The 13,706-nt window shown below is 43.8% G+C and overlaps 1 long non-coding RNA gene across 2 annotated transcripts in view; it reads right to left on the bottom strand.

The window, feature by feature from the left end:
* LOC117797455 overlaps positions 1-9,886 on the bottom strand; it is a 34,375-nt gene extending 24,489 nt beyond the window's left edge. Inside the window, exon 1 of one of the 2 annotated variants that reach the window (XR_004622448.1) lies at positions 9,367-9,886. This is a non-coding gene — a long non-coding RNA (uncharacterized LOC117797455). Of the gene's footprint in view, positions 1-1,097; positions 1,233-9,366 lie in introns of those variants that run through there. The other variant, XR_004622447.1, reaches the window with a different exon arrangement.
* Between the last annotated feature and the right edge of the window lie 3,820 nt (positions 9,887-13,706).

The following is a 13,706-nucleotide window of genomic DNA, read 5'->3' as shown; positions in this document are numbered from 1 at the left end:
TAAAAAAAAAAAAAAAAGGATGGGGAGTTACAGAAAGTCTCATATATTGCTGCTGGGAGTAAAAATGATATGGAAAATTGGTATTATCTAGTAAATCTGAGTTTCTGCATAGTCTAGAGAAGAAACTTCTGTGTTTGTACTCCAAGACACATAGCTGCAAAATGTTTGTCTCAGCAACATTGTTAATAGCAAAGTTCTCAAGATTCTTAGTAGCTCTTTGGTCTAGCTTAGAGGATCTAATTATTCTTCACCAGATTAAATCTTTCAGTGATTTTAACCAAGGTTCACAGAAATATAGCCTTGATTTGATCTTTATCCCCAGGGTACCTTTTATTTTGAGAATCTAAGTTTGGGGAAACTGGAGATGAGAAAGTTTTATTTTCCAAGCCAATTCTGGCCCCTGTATCATCTTTCTGAATTCTGTTTGGAAATTGTCCAGATCATTTTTTAGCTCATCTTTTTTGTAACACTTGGTTAAAATGAACCAAATGATACTCTCGATAACCTTTTCACTTTGCAGGAAAGGACAAGTTTCCATGATTTGGAGCTATAACATTGTGGGGTTTTGTTTTGTTTTTTAGTGAGCAGACACATAAAGTATTTCAATAAGGATATATATTTTTTAAAAGATTTTATTTTAAAGTAATCTCTATACTCAACCTAGGGCTCGAACCTGCAACCCTGAGATTAAGAACTGTATGTTCTGGGGCGCCTGGGTGGCTCAGTTGGTTAAGCATCTGCCTTTGGCTCGGGTTGTGATCTCAGGGTCCCGGGATCAAGTCCCGCATTGAGCCACACATACAGCCCCACACAGAGCCCCACACGGAGTCCCGCATAGAGCCCCGCATCCAGCTCTCCGCTCAGCGGGGAGTCTGCTTCTCCCTCACACTCTCCCTCTGTGCTCTCTCTCTCAAATAAATAAATAAAATCTTTTTAAAAAAATTGTATGTTTCCAGGACTGAGCCTGCCAGGCCCCCCAAGGATAAGTTGTTTTTTTTTTTCTTTTTAATTACATGCTAATGTGAAGGGGCATATCTACTTTATCTATAGGGCTGATTACAAAGGGTTTTTGGAAGAGCCAAGATTAGAATACTGACTTGATTCCAGGCATGTGAAATCAGAGAGACCAACACTCTATGCAAAGGGACAGCAAGTACAAAGGTCCTGAAGTGGGAACATGTCGGATGTGTCTGAGCAGAAGAAAGGCCAGTGGGTTGGAGTATAGAGGTCAGACAGAACAGCTGCAAAAAAAAAAAAAAAAAAAAAAAGTGTTGCTCTTAACTCAGTAAACTCTCGAAAAGATAGAAAAGTACGCTTCTTTTGCAATGCCCGGTGCAAGTAGGTACTTGTTAAATGGTTTCTGTTTGTTACGTTGGTCAGGATACAGCTAATGAGGGGGTGACTGCTACTAGATGATCCTGGGTTATTCTGGCTCCGGTTCAGAATTATGAGGTTAGCAACGTTTGCCTTGATGTCTCCTATTTTCCGCTTTCTGCTCCGAATTTCCCAATGTATCCACCGCACAAGCTCCTCATTCTTTCCGTGCGTGCTTCTGACCCGGCCAGCCCTACCTACGTGAGAGCTGCACCCAAAGATGAAGCCACTCCTTTGTAAACAGAGCTCAGGGCTGAATCACCGCTTTTCACGGTGACCAGAAACACACAAGATGTGTGCGTTAACATGACAACCTCCCCAAATATTCGTTCTTCAAGAGGGAACTCCAGGATAGAAAATGTCTCAGCTACGTACAGATGGTCCCCGACTTAGGATGGTTTCAGTTAGTATTTTCCAACTTTCCAATGGTGTGAAAGCGATCCACGTTCGGCAGACATGGTACTTGGAGATCTGAATTTGGATCTTTTCCTGGGCCAGCAATATGCGGTCTGATCTTGTCTCACGATGCTGGGCAGTGGCAGGGGCCGCAGCTGCCAGGAGCCACGTGATCACAAGGCTATACAACTGATACAATGACAAGCATTCTGTCACTCTGTTTGTCACAATCAGTATAGTATTCAATGAATTCCATGAGGCAGTCAACATTTTATTGTAAAATAGGCTTTGTGTGAGACAATTTTGCCCAACCGTAGATTAATGTCAATGTTCTGGACGCTTTTTTTTTTTTTTGGACAAAGAGAGAGAACAGGCAGCAAGCAGGGTGGGCGGGCAGACAGAGAGAGAGAGAGGGAAAGAGAGAGGGCGTCCCAAGCAGGCTCAACGTCCAGCGTAGAGCCATATGCAGGGCTGGTCTAATGACCCTGAGATCATGACCTGAGCCAAAATCACCAGTAGGAGGCCCAACCGACCGAGCCACCCAGGCGCCCCTGAACAAGGTTAAGGTAGGCTGGGCTAAGCTATGGTGTTTGGGAGCTTAGGTATATTGCACGCATTTTCTTCTTAGGATATTTTCAGCTTATGATGGGTTTATCAGAAGGAACCCCGTCGTAAGTCAAGAAAGATCTGTAACGGGGCTAGTCCTGACAGCACGAACGGGGACAGGTTTTTCTAACCCCTGCTATGATTCAGACATTGTAACAGAGCATCTATCTGTTACGTTGTTCACTGTGCTAATTAAAAAAACGAAGAGAATGATAGGGAAGAAAGGAGTCATTGCTCAGTAACAGTCATTAAATTCTTTTGGACATTGCATTAAGTACTGATCAACCTCTGTGTTTTCTCTGTAATTTTTCTTTGCTTCCTACACTAGATGTCACTGTGTAGCTCATTATTAAACAGCCTAGGGAAACTCTTCCTAGAGAAATGGAAACTATAAAAAATCACGAAGGATGCCTAATATGGCAGTGCCCAAAATGCGCGCAACCATTCTGCTCAACTGGGTGACATTCGGCAAGGAGACAGCTCATTTCCTATACATGACTTACCATTAGTCTAACTCAGTGTAACGCTAAGAAGACTTATCAACAACTTGACTTTTTTCCTCCTGTCTTTTCCCCATTTGCATACCTGTCAACCTGATAAAAACTGAGAATTTGGGAAATGCAAATAGCCTACTCATGAAATTTAATGATGTGCACATATGCTCTATTTTAAAACGTTGCAAAAATATGCCATCCCCTGGATGCTTGAAAAAAGTCTCCCCACCCCCAACAAGGTAATGGAACTTCAAGTGAGGACCCAACCCCACATCCTTTGCCTTTTTTTCATCTCCTTTTCTGCTGCATCATAGACCTTAAAGTCAGAAATGTGTTTAAATATGCTTTCAGCGCACAGGGTGACCAAATGTCCCAGTTTGCCTGGGACTGAGGGGTTTTTAAACCAGGGAAAGTTGGTTAATCTACTGACTATGGACTTCATGAAGATTCATTTGTTTGCATTATGACAAACCCCCTGCCCCATCTGAGAACTCTTCTAGACACACACACGCACACGCGCACACACACACACACACACGCACACACACACACACACCCCTGAGTTCTTATACTGAAGAATGAAGCACAAGAAAAGCAATGTAATTCAGCTGTGAAGGCTTTTAAAATTTCCCCAGAATGATGGATTTGAGTTGCTGGCTGGCACTCAAAAAGGCACAAATATTTTCCAGGATGCTTTCCAGAAGGAGAAGTATTTGGCCATGTCCAAAGATTGAACAAGAGTGACGACAGAAATGGAAAGATGTGAACAATCTCTAAAGAGTACACTGTAAGAAATTTCCAGGCAGTCTGCTAAGGTAAATATGATGCCATCCTGGCAAAAAGGATGTGCCTATGCTAGGTGAGAGGGTTAATTTTTCTAAAAAACGTAAAGAACTCATGAGGTATGTGGATTGAACGTAATAACGATAGTGTACAATGCAATTAGTGACTTTGGTTCAAAGGCATGGTTTTGATGTGGGTGTAAAATAATACATAAAATCAGATTAGATCATCTTTCTCCAAAGAAGTACAAGTGAGCAAATTGTTCCATTATAGTTTTAGGAGATGATGATGATGGTGCCTCTAATCCCCTTCTTTGATCTTCACAACAACACCATTTAGAATCTCTCCATCTCTCCATTTCACCGACAAGGACTTCTGGGTGCATCCCTGCTCAACTTTGCACAAGCAATGTGATGGAAGCAGGTTTGGGAAGGAGCTCTCTCTGAGGCAGGAAATGGGGCATTTCACCACCATTTCCTACTGTGTCTGGCGTACCAGCCAGGGCATTCTCAGTAAGGAACTAGGTTCCGCTCAGGAACCCTTATTCTTGGGAGCCATTTACGTGAGGATTGCCTATCAGCATGTGGAGGAACAGCCCAGTGCAGGGAACACACTTTCATCTTTCATCTGAAGAGTTTGTTTAAAAAAAAAAAAAAAAAGATGCACTGGAATGAACAGAATCCACATGAGAAAGTACAATGTTTTTTATAGAGTCTGTAAAGCAGATAACATAAGATAATTAAAAATAATTATGAAAATCGCAGCAGAAAGAAAGATACGGAGGATGGTTTAAGAAACTGATGACTTGGGACACCTGGGTGGCTCAGTCAGTTAAGCTTGTGCCTTCGGCTCAGGTCATGATCTCAGGGTCCTCAGATGGAGTCCCGCATTGGCCTCCCTGCTCGGCGGAGAGCCTGCTTCTCCGTCTCCCTCTGCCTGCCGCTCCCTCTGCTTGTGCTATCTGTCAAATGAATAAATAAAATCTTTTTTAAAAAAAAGAAAAGAAACTGAAGACTTGCAAAGATATAGAGGGGAATGTTGAAGTCCCTGGCGCCAGGAGCACTGGTGAACAGCTACTCCTTGCATATCTTCAGTGGCAATGGATAGGCATGGTTCCCAGAACCTGGCAGTACGTATATCCCAAGGTTGATCTCCTGCCTCATGCCAGTCTCCTCCTAGATGCCAACATGAATCCAGTTGGCAGATGTCCACACAGGGAGTCCCACTGGTTACAGACAGCATGGTTACGGGTAGTTCCTCTTAGCTTACAGACAGAATGGAGAAGGAAAGAGGTGTGTCCAGGGGGGTATAAGAAACAGACCTGCTACAAGGTTTCACTGCTTCATGTAGGTTCTGGTGGGGTTCTCCGATTTGCCTATACTCCATGCAGCTCGAAATGACTTCTGTCATGGCTCTGCTGCTTGGAAGATCTAGTTGCTCATTCTGCTTACAAATGCTCCTAGTTCTACCCCAAATATAGAAGTTTCATCAGCACAATATCAACCAGCAATTAATGTCTCCCCCAAACACCCCCCGATAATTAAAGCAGATTGGGGAACTTTAGAAAGTCTTATACTTCTGAAAAATATGTTTTCAAAGATTCTATTTTGCCTTGTGAACCCACCTACACAAAGTTTCCTGAAAATGCTTTGTTGACAGACACCATGGCAGAAGGGTGTTTATATAATCCATTGTCTCTAGGCTGGAAAAGATGCCTAGGAGGTTAGTGTTTTCTGAAAGATGCTCTCAAGGTACTCAGAAGCAATCTCCTGCAGAATTAGTTCCAGTCTCCTGTTTTCCAATTTTCACAGTTACCGCAGATGAGTTAAAAGTCATCTGCCCACTGAGCTGCAGCATTGCACTGTAACCCTCCCAGCTCCACTCCCTGGCTTGGAGAGGAGCTCTGGTGTCCCAAGAGCTGCTCTGTAGGCTGAGATGTCAGACGACACTGGACAGGTGTGTTGAGAACAGTGAGATTCCTTACCAGGAGGCACACCTGCATAACCCAAATCTGTTACCTTATTTGTCTGATTGCTCCTGTCTGTCCCTTAGAAAGACACTGCCTTACTCAATAGCCAGGGCTTTGATTGAGAAATGCTGGCAAAGAACTAACTTGATTTGTATTCTTATCACAGTTTTGAATGGTGCTATATGTCTCGTATGTGCTTTCTGGTTTCTCAAATTGAAAAATTAAAAAGCAATTGAGAGGACTGCATTAAAAACAGGCAGATACATTTCTGCCACAGTCCTATCTCCTCCGTGCCATAGGTGATAAAGTGGAGAGCCTATAATACATGTACTGTCCTCCATCTCTAAAATCGGCAGCGTAGATGAGGACACGTAAGTCAGACCTCGAGCTCAGGGAGCACACATGACCAAGGGCATCAGCTGTGGCATGAATGTGCACGTGCAATGACCGACTGCATTTCCACCACACGCCCCAACACGCAGTCTGGCAGGGGTGCTGGGGTAAGCAGAATAATGCCTCCTCCCAAAGACGCCCACAGCCTAGTCCCTGAAACCGGTCACAATGTTACCTTCAACGGCAACAGGGACTTGGCAAATGTGATCAAGTTAAGGGTCCTGAGCCGGGAAGATGATCTGGAGAGTCTGGCTGGGCGTGATGCAATCACAAAGGTCATTATGAGAGGGGGCAGGAGTGGTAGGATGAGAGGAGACGGGAGGATGAAGCAGAGATCACAGAGAAAGATGAAAACTGAAGACGGCACCCTGTTGACTTTGGAGATGAGAGAAGAAGGCCGAGTGCGAAGGGCCGCTGGTTGCCTGTAGCGGCTGGAAAACGCAGGGAAACAGAGCTCTTCCTTAGAGCCTCTGAAAGGAACACAGGCTCGATTTTAGCCCCAGAAGACCCTTTTCAGACTTCTGATTTCCAGAAATAGCAAGATCATAAATTTGTGCTATTTTAAGTCAAAAAATGTGGTAACAGGAAACTAATACATCTGGTTTTCTCGATCACATTCTTTCTATAATACCATGGGTCCCCTCCCCTCCTTTCTTCTTCTCCTTGGATTTTTTCCCCTTACATAAAGCTCTATGGTCTGACCCACCAAGCAGAGCTCTTGAAATATTAAATGTACAAATAAGAAATTTACCAGTTTTTACTCAGCACTATAGTCTGCCTCACAGGGCGACTTGCTTGTTGCGAAATCCCAACTGGGTCAAAATCCGTTCGATAGTGGGAACCACACATGACCCTGATGCTTCTTTCACTTCTATAAGAGAACTTTCAGCCGCATTGTCATCCCTGGCTAGGAAGAAGAACAGCTTGAGAGAGCTATGGAAAAGGCTGCACTAAAAAATGAAAATGAAAAAAAAAAAAAGAAAGAAACCAAAGGGGGGAAAAGAGTAATTTAATACTATAGCTCCTGTTACAAAACTACCACCTGCAATGCCCTATTGCTGTGTCAGGGGAAAAATAAAATCTTTGTCCTTAGATAGTTTATCGTCTAGGTCAGCACTTTCAGAAATTGAGCTGAGCATCGGAATCATAGGCAGTGCTTGCTAAAATAGCTTGCCAGGCCCCAGTCCTGGAGTTTCGGACTTAGTAGGAGAATTTGTGTTTGCAGGAGATGTTGCTGCTTACGTAACGGGAGAGATGAGATGCGAGGTGAACAATGAAAGACAGAGGTAGTGAGTGGAAGCACTACCTGAGAGGCAGAGCGAGGCAGGGACAGCAGTGGAAACCTCCGCTGAGGAGCGAAGAGAAGCAGCTCAGGGCCTCTGCAGCCCTGCAGCTGGCGCTCCCACACCTTGACAAAGGACACAATTCCAGGTCTCAGGAAGGACAAGCGCAGAAGCAGAGCAAGGCTGTGGGCAGTATGTGGCCAGGAGATGGCCAGGAGATGGCCAGCAGAGCCCATCCACTGGTTGCAGGCTGTGTGAAGGAAACAAGTGAACCTGGGAATATGGATAGGTCCAGGCTAGTTGACTAGAGGACCAGCTGAGTTCTCTGCAATCCAGTGCACCCATTCCTTACAGCACACCCTGTACCGGCTGGCGAGAGGACAATGAACAAGAACCGGTCACGTTACGACTTTGGAAACCAAGCTGCAGACAAGAGGACTATGTTGGAGGACTGTATGCAGGGGGGAAACAGGATGAAACATTTTAAGCAGCGATCAGAACTGGGGTCAGAGCCCGAGCTGAGGTAACATGCACGGGGATGAGAGACTGGCATAAAGCAGAGGCAAAGAGAAGAAATCCAAAGATTTACGTCAGATGGTTCAGTGTAGGTCAGAAAGAGAGGGTCAGAAGAGGTGAAGGGATGGAAGGACCGGAGTTGAAGGTTCAAGGCAGCGAGTCAGCTCCCCAACTCAGTGGATACAGCCAGGCGGAGCTGTAGGTAGGGCTGTAGCGGGCACTTGATCTTTTCCAACTGACCCTCGCTCCACACACTGCATTTCCAAAAGGCCTGGCTTGCCTGCGAACAGGATGCATCCTGACACTGCACTGAAATTAAGTAGCACCTCGATCATAATGTTGTACTGGCAGCAATGAAAAAATACGGTATTTCCTTCTGAAGCCAGTATTCTGTAAGCTTCAGAGGTGGAAATGAATAAACAGCTCTCAGCAGTTTTCCTTTCTTTGAGCAGGAGAGGCAGAAGTCATTTTGAAGGAACACTGAACTTTCAGTTTGGGAACATGCATATTTCAATGGGTCATGTGGATATGGAAAAAGGAAGCCTAAATCCTATTCTCAAAGGGAATCAGAATAAAGAGGAGGCAGGTACTTCTGCATAGTAACATAGGAAACTTCTGCCAGTGTGAGCAGAGATGTGGCACCAGGGAGATTATTGTGGGATTGAAGCGGGGAAGGAAGGGTTTTCTGCTCTCTCTGGGGAAGACTGGAAATGGACCCTGAATTCCCAATGGTGGCGGGAAACGGCCCTGGAAATGGCAGCAGGCCAGGAAGCGCAGAGGGAGAAAGAGCAGGGAGGTGAATCCGGGGAGCCCAGATGCATGAGACACGGTAACTGCACTGCTTTACTGCGTGGTAACTCCCGTCCGCCAGCCTCAGCCCTCAGCACAAGTTCATCCAGGCCGTGGATGGTGCTACAGAGCGGTGAACTTGGAGGCAGTACTGGTGAGGCGTAGAGGCGGCCGAACGTGTCCGTGCAGATGGACATATAGGTGCAGACGTACAGGAGCGTACAGGAGAAGGCACAGACGTAATTATGGACAGGCATGTGCATGCAGATATACACATCTAACATGTCCGCATCACTTTACATAGAGGCATAGGATAGATGTGCACAGAGCTGGAGTTACAGTAACAGCCACAGACACAGATTTTTTTTTAAAGATTTTATTTATTTATTTGTCAGAGAGAGAGAGAGAGAGCACAAGCAGAGGGAGCCGCAGGCAGAGAGAGAAGCAGGCTCCCCACTGAGCAAGGTGCCCCATGCAGGACGTGATCTCAGAACCCTGGGATCATGACCTGAGCCAAAGACAGACGCCTGACCAACTGAGCCACCCATGCACCCCAGAGACACAGATTTTTAAAAAGACAGTGTTAGGCAGGTATGCAGACATAGATCCAGACAGAAATGAAAACACGGAGCACCTGAGCTGGTTCTCCTGGGTTCTCACCACTTACCAATGAGAAACATAGGGAAGTTGAACATCCGGACGTTTTCTGAGTTCNGAAAACACGGAGCACCTGAGCTGGTTCTCCTGGGTTCTCACCACTTACCAATGAGAAACATAGGGAAGTTGAACATCCGGACGTTTTCTGAGTTCAACGCTGTCAATGAACACACACACCTCTGGGGACTTTGTAAGCATCCTCATCTTCTTCCCAAGACCCCAGAAAGTAAGTGCTGAAGAAAGACGAGATGAGCATGCCGGTTTGCTTAGCAGCTATACACGTCATTGACAAACATGGTCTTGTTTTCATAGATACGAAATAAATATTTACTTTAAAGTGCAACATATACTCCAAATTAGAGTTCGTGGTCCTGGTTCTACCAGCTCTAATTAGTCATGATTTTCATTAGGTGTGAAATGTGTCTCTTGTATGAACTTTGCAAGAATACTTAAAAGTCATTCAAAAGCATATTAAAAATCAGGTAGCTATAGCAACCAGCTATCATAATACGATACCTTTGTTTATATAGCACCTGGGCAAAGAGTTTTATAATTACCTTGGCTTATTAAATGATTTCACAATGATCTGGCATGTTCATTCTGTATTCATTTCAAAAGTAAATTTTGAATTTTCTATTTATCATAGATGATTAGGGGGATCACCGCTTTATAAAATATAATCTATGTCTACATATTTATTTTACACCTTCTATTGTCAGAGTAAATAAAGTTGGAAAATATTCAAGCTAGTGTCAATTTTTAAATTCTAGAAAATATAGATAATTCAAATTTCTAGCATATACTGTAAAATTCCTTCTCAATGCTTATTTTGCTTAAATATTGGACATGTGGATGCTTACATATCATATATATTACTTTATTGTCCCATGTTCCTCCAATTAATTGCAATAAAATTAAATGGGACACAGTTTGTATTTGTAAAAGTGGATTCTCTATTAAAATAGAAATTGAAGATGGAAGTTAAATTCTAACCTAAAAAGAGAAATGAGAATCATCCACCAAAATTTTATTTTCTTTAATGCTCTGCATACAAGCTTGTCTTCTCTTGAGAATACAGGTGCAGCCGCAGAGGGAAGGAAATGGAGCCGGTGCTGGATCTGAGCCCGGGGGCCAGACATTTAGCTGCGCAATGTCACCAGGGAGAGGAGACAGTAGTGACAACACAGAAAACCAGAGCAGGGAAGGCTGAAGGCTCAAGGTGAAACGAAAACCTTGTACAAGAGATGAAATCGATGCAAAACGTAGACAAGAGCTGGAATGTGGTCAATTTATCAGTTGGAAAATGGGATGAGAACATGGGTTTGGAACGGTGGATAAATTCTAGGTGAAGGTGACCAAGGGCTTCATCAGCCAACAAAGGAAAAGAAACAGAACAGACACTTGTTTTGTGAGGAAGTACTGGTGTATCACCCAACTGTCAGAGGGCTCTTCCAGAAGATCATGGTTTTGGAAGATCAGAGAGGTCTTAAAATTTAGATTGGAATTGGAGAAAAGAAGTGCTAATAGGCAGTAAGTCTTTTTATTTTTTTATACTGAAACCTTCTTAGAAACATAAGAAGATCTCTTAACTTCTTAAAGAGATGGGAGTAAATCTTTTTTGAGGATTTTTCTTTAAGGAAGTAATTGAAGAATACAGAAAATCTTAGGCTCAGAGGTTCCTTTCAGAATATTATTTATAATAGTGAAAAATCAGGAACAATCTAAACATACAAAATAAAGGTAAGGCTAATACGGTTCATCCACTGGACAGGAAAGTATACAGAAAATAACTTGGAGTTTTAATAATAATGATGATGGTAAGAATAATTATCTAAGAAAACAGCCGTGGATGAGGGAAGCTACTTAAAACCTCTCAAACATTAAATAAAATGTCTACTAAGGTAATTCTTTAGACTCTCTGGGTCTATCCTTTTGTTTGCAGGACCCAAGAATCTTTAAGACAAAAGACCAGGGACACGTGGGGTGGCTCAGTTGGTTAAGCATCTGCCTTCAGCTCAGGTGATGATCTCAGGGTCCTGGAAACCAGTCCAGCATTGGGCTCCTTGCTCAGCGGGGAGCCACCTCTCCCTCTGCCTGCTGCTCCCTCTGCTTGTGCCCTCTATCTCTGACAAATAAATTAAAAAAAAAAAAAAAACAAGAGACCAGACTTCAGATTTTTCCTACAATTTTCTAAGCTTTCTAAGGCTTTTAAAATCAATGACACCAGGATTTTTAACCTGGCTACATGAGCAACCCCTGCAGTATTTTTTCTAACTATAGGCTTACTCTGAGTTTCAGGCATTACCGTTAAATTCAATGGCAAATCTTCAGGTGAATATCGGGGAAAAGGTTGCATATATTAATGCTTTTCAGAAACAGGGCTCTGGAAGTGGTTTTATTTGCTCTTTCTCCCTCAAGCCTCCATTCTAAAGACCTTATTGTGAATGGCATCTTCCTTGGTTTACCACTTACTAACTCTCAGTAGCTTTGTCAGAACCCATTTGGTCACTAAGCCCACAGATCATACATACTGGGAGTCACAGATATAGATTTCACTAACTTCATTCATTTGTTTTTTAAAATAAACACCTATCATGCATCTAAATTTGCAAGGCGTCATGTGAACCAGACAGATACGAAGGACTTCCTCCAGGACGCCTACCACATAGTCAGGGACGTGGGCATGAAATACACAAATTGCTACACAGTTATAATTGAGATAAGTGCCACTTGAGAAACAGAGAGTTTAGAGAGGACTTCAGAGCCAGACCTGTCTAGATGGGGTTCCCACAGAAACTGATCCTGAGACAAGGCTTCAACCACAAGTGGTATACTTGGAGTACTCATACTCTACGTGGGTAAAGGGGAAGTGAGATGGGGAAAGGATGGCAGCCAGTGAAGGGGGCGCTATTACGCCAGCTATCATGGAAAGCAACAGAGCTTAATCCCATCAGCAAACTGTAGAGAATGGTGCAAAAATGCCAGTTCTGGAATTATCTCACCCGAGTAGCAAGGAAGCTGGGGAATCATATGCCAACTTGCATACACCCTCTGTGGAAGATGCTTCCCAGGAGGTAATTCTCCAGTGCGTTGAGGCCCAGGAGGTAATTCCCTAGCGCTCTGAGCCCCACACACAAGCACATCAACCTTCCAGGGTCCTGGAAGTGACTGCCACATGAATGGTTGAGGTGTCAGGAACAGGAGTGCTGCATGGGTAGTATCTGCTAGTGGGCCTAGTAATCTTATCGTACAACACTGTATTCACAAAAGACAGCTTTGGTTGAATGCAAAATCTTAGTCAAAATACATTTCAGCACCTAAAACCAGGATTACTTCTTTAAAAGAATGGAGAGTTATCTGTGCAGGCAGACTACACAGCAGAGCGATAGGCATGGGTAATATTCTGCTTCAGGACCTCCAAACTCAGTGGGGAGGGGTGGTGGGTCTAGCCAGGGCACCACTGCGGAGGGTAGTACTGAGTGAAGGAAGACCCTCTGGGCTTCCGTCATAAGAGGATGAAGAAGTCCTGCATGTTGCCTAATCTGGGTACATATTGCATAGCATCTGACCAGCTAACAGCAGTTCATTAATCCTGGCATTAAATAACATACCACGTGACCACGGGGCACAGTATGGGAATGCACACTCCTCATTTATTACTCTTGGATTCCCCAGGCAAGCACAGCACCGTCCACACACATCCCCGAGCCCAGTGCATGCAACCACACCGGGGAGAAGCTTCCAAGATGTGTCTGACGTTCAGGACCAAAGGTCTTGCTTGACTCCAGCTATGGGCTCTATGTTGTCTCTACAAGGATCTGGGACTATGGCGGATTTCCAAGCATATTTTAAAATCTTCTCATCCAGACACTCCAAAATTGCACTGATGAGAATAGTGAAATGAAACTTAAAACAATATCAACCTTTAAAAAGATTACTATCACAACAGAGGTAATGGTTACGTGGGAAATGTGTGAAGCCCTGATTCACTGCCCTAGATCACAAACTTGCCTTCCTTACACGTGAAGAGCAGGTCTGTGATTTTCAACAGGTACTTTACGGTGCCTAAGTGTCACTTTCTTCATCTGTGAAGTTGCACTTAATAAGATTATAAAAGATTAAATAAGTTAATTGCTTAGCAAGAGTACTTGACAAAGAGAAAATAGCGACGAATGTTAGCTGTTGTTGTCATTGTTGATTTCTGAGAGATGACGGTGTCATTTTATGGTCCAGACTTGCAGGCATTTACTAGTAAAAGGTGAAGTTATTACTACTTATGCCAGGACTGTAGGCATAAACCGGCACCATTCCAGGAAAGGTGGGATGGATGGTCTCCGTATGTACAATCAATATATTGTAGGTATCAGCTGTTGCCATCAACATCTCAGCTAAGCTGAGATGAGCTATGATTGATGAGTTCCACCAATGATATCTGGGGGGGTGAGG

The sequence above is a fragment of the Ailuropoda melanoleuca genome, chromosome X (assembly GCF_002007445.2).
Source record: "Ailuropoda melanoleuca isolate Jingjing chromosome X, ASM200744v2, whole genome shotgun sequence".
Lineage (NCBI taxonomy): Eukaryota > Metazoa > Chordata > Mammalia > Carnivora > Ursidae > Ailuropoda > Ailuropoda melanoleuca.
The sequence above is the reverse complement of the archived record's forward strand: the minus strand, read 5'-3'. Positions and strand labels throughout refer to the sequence as shown.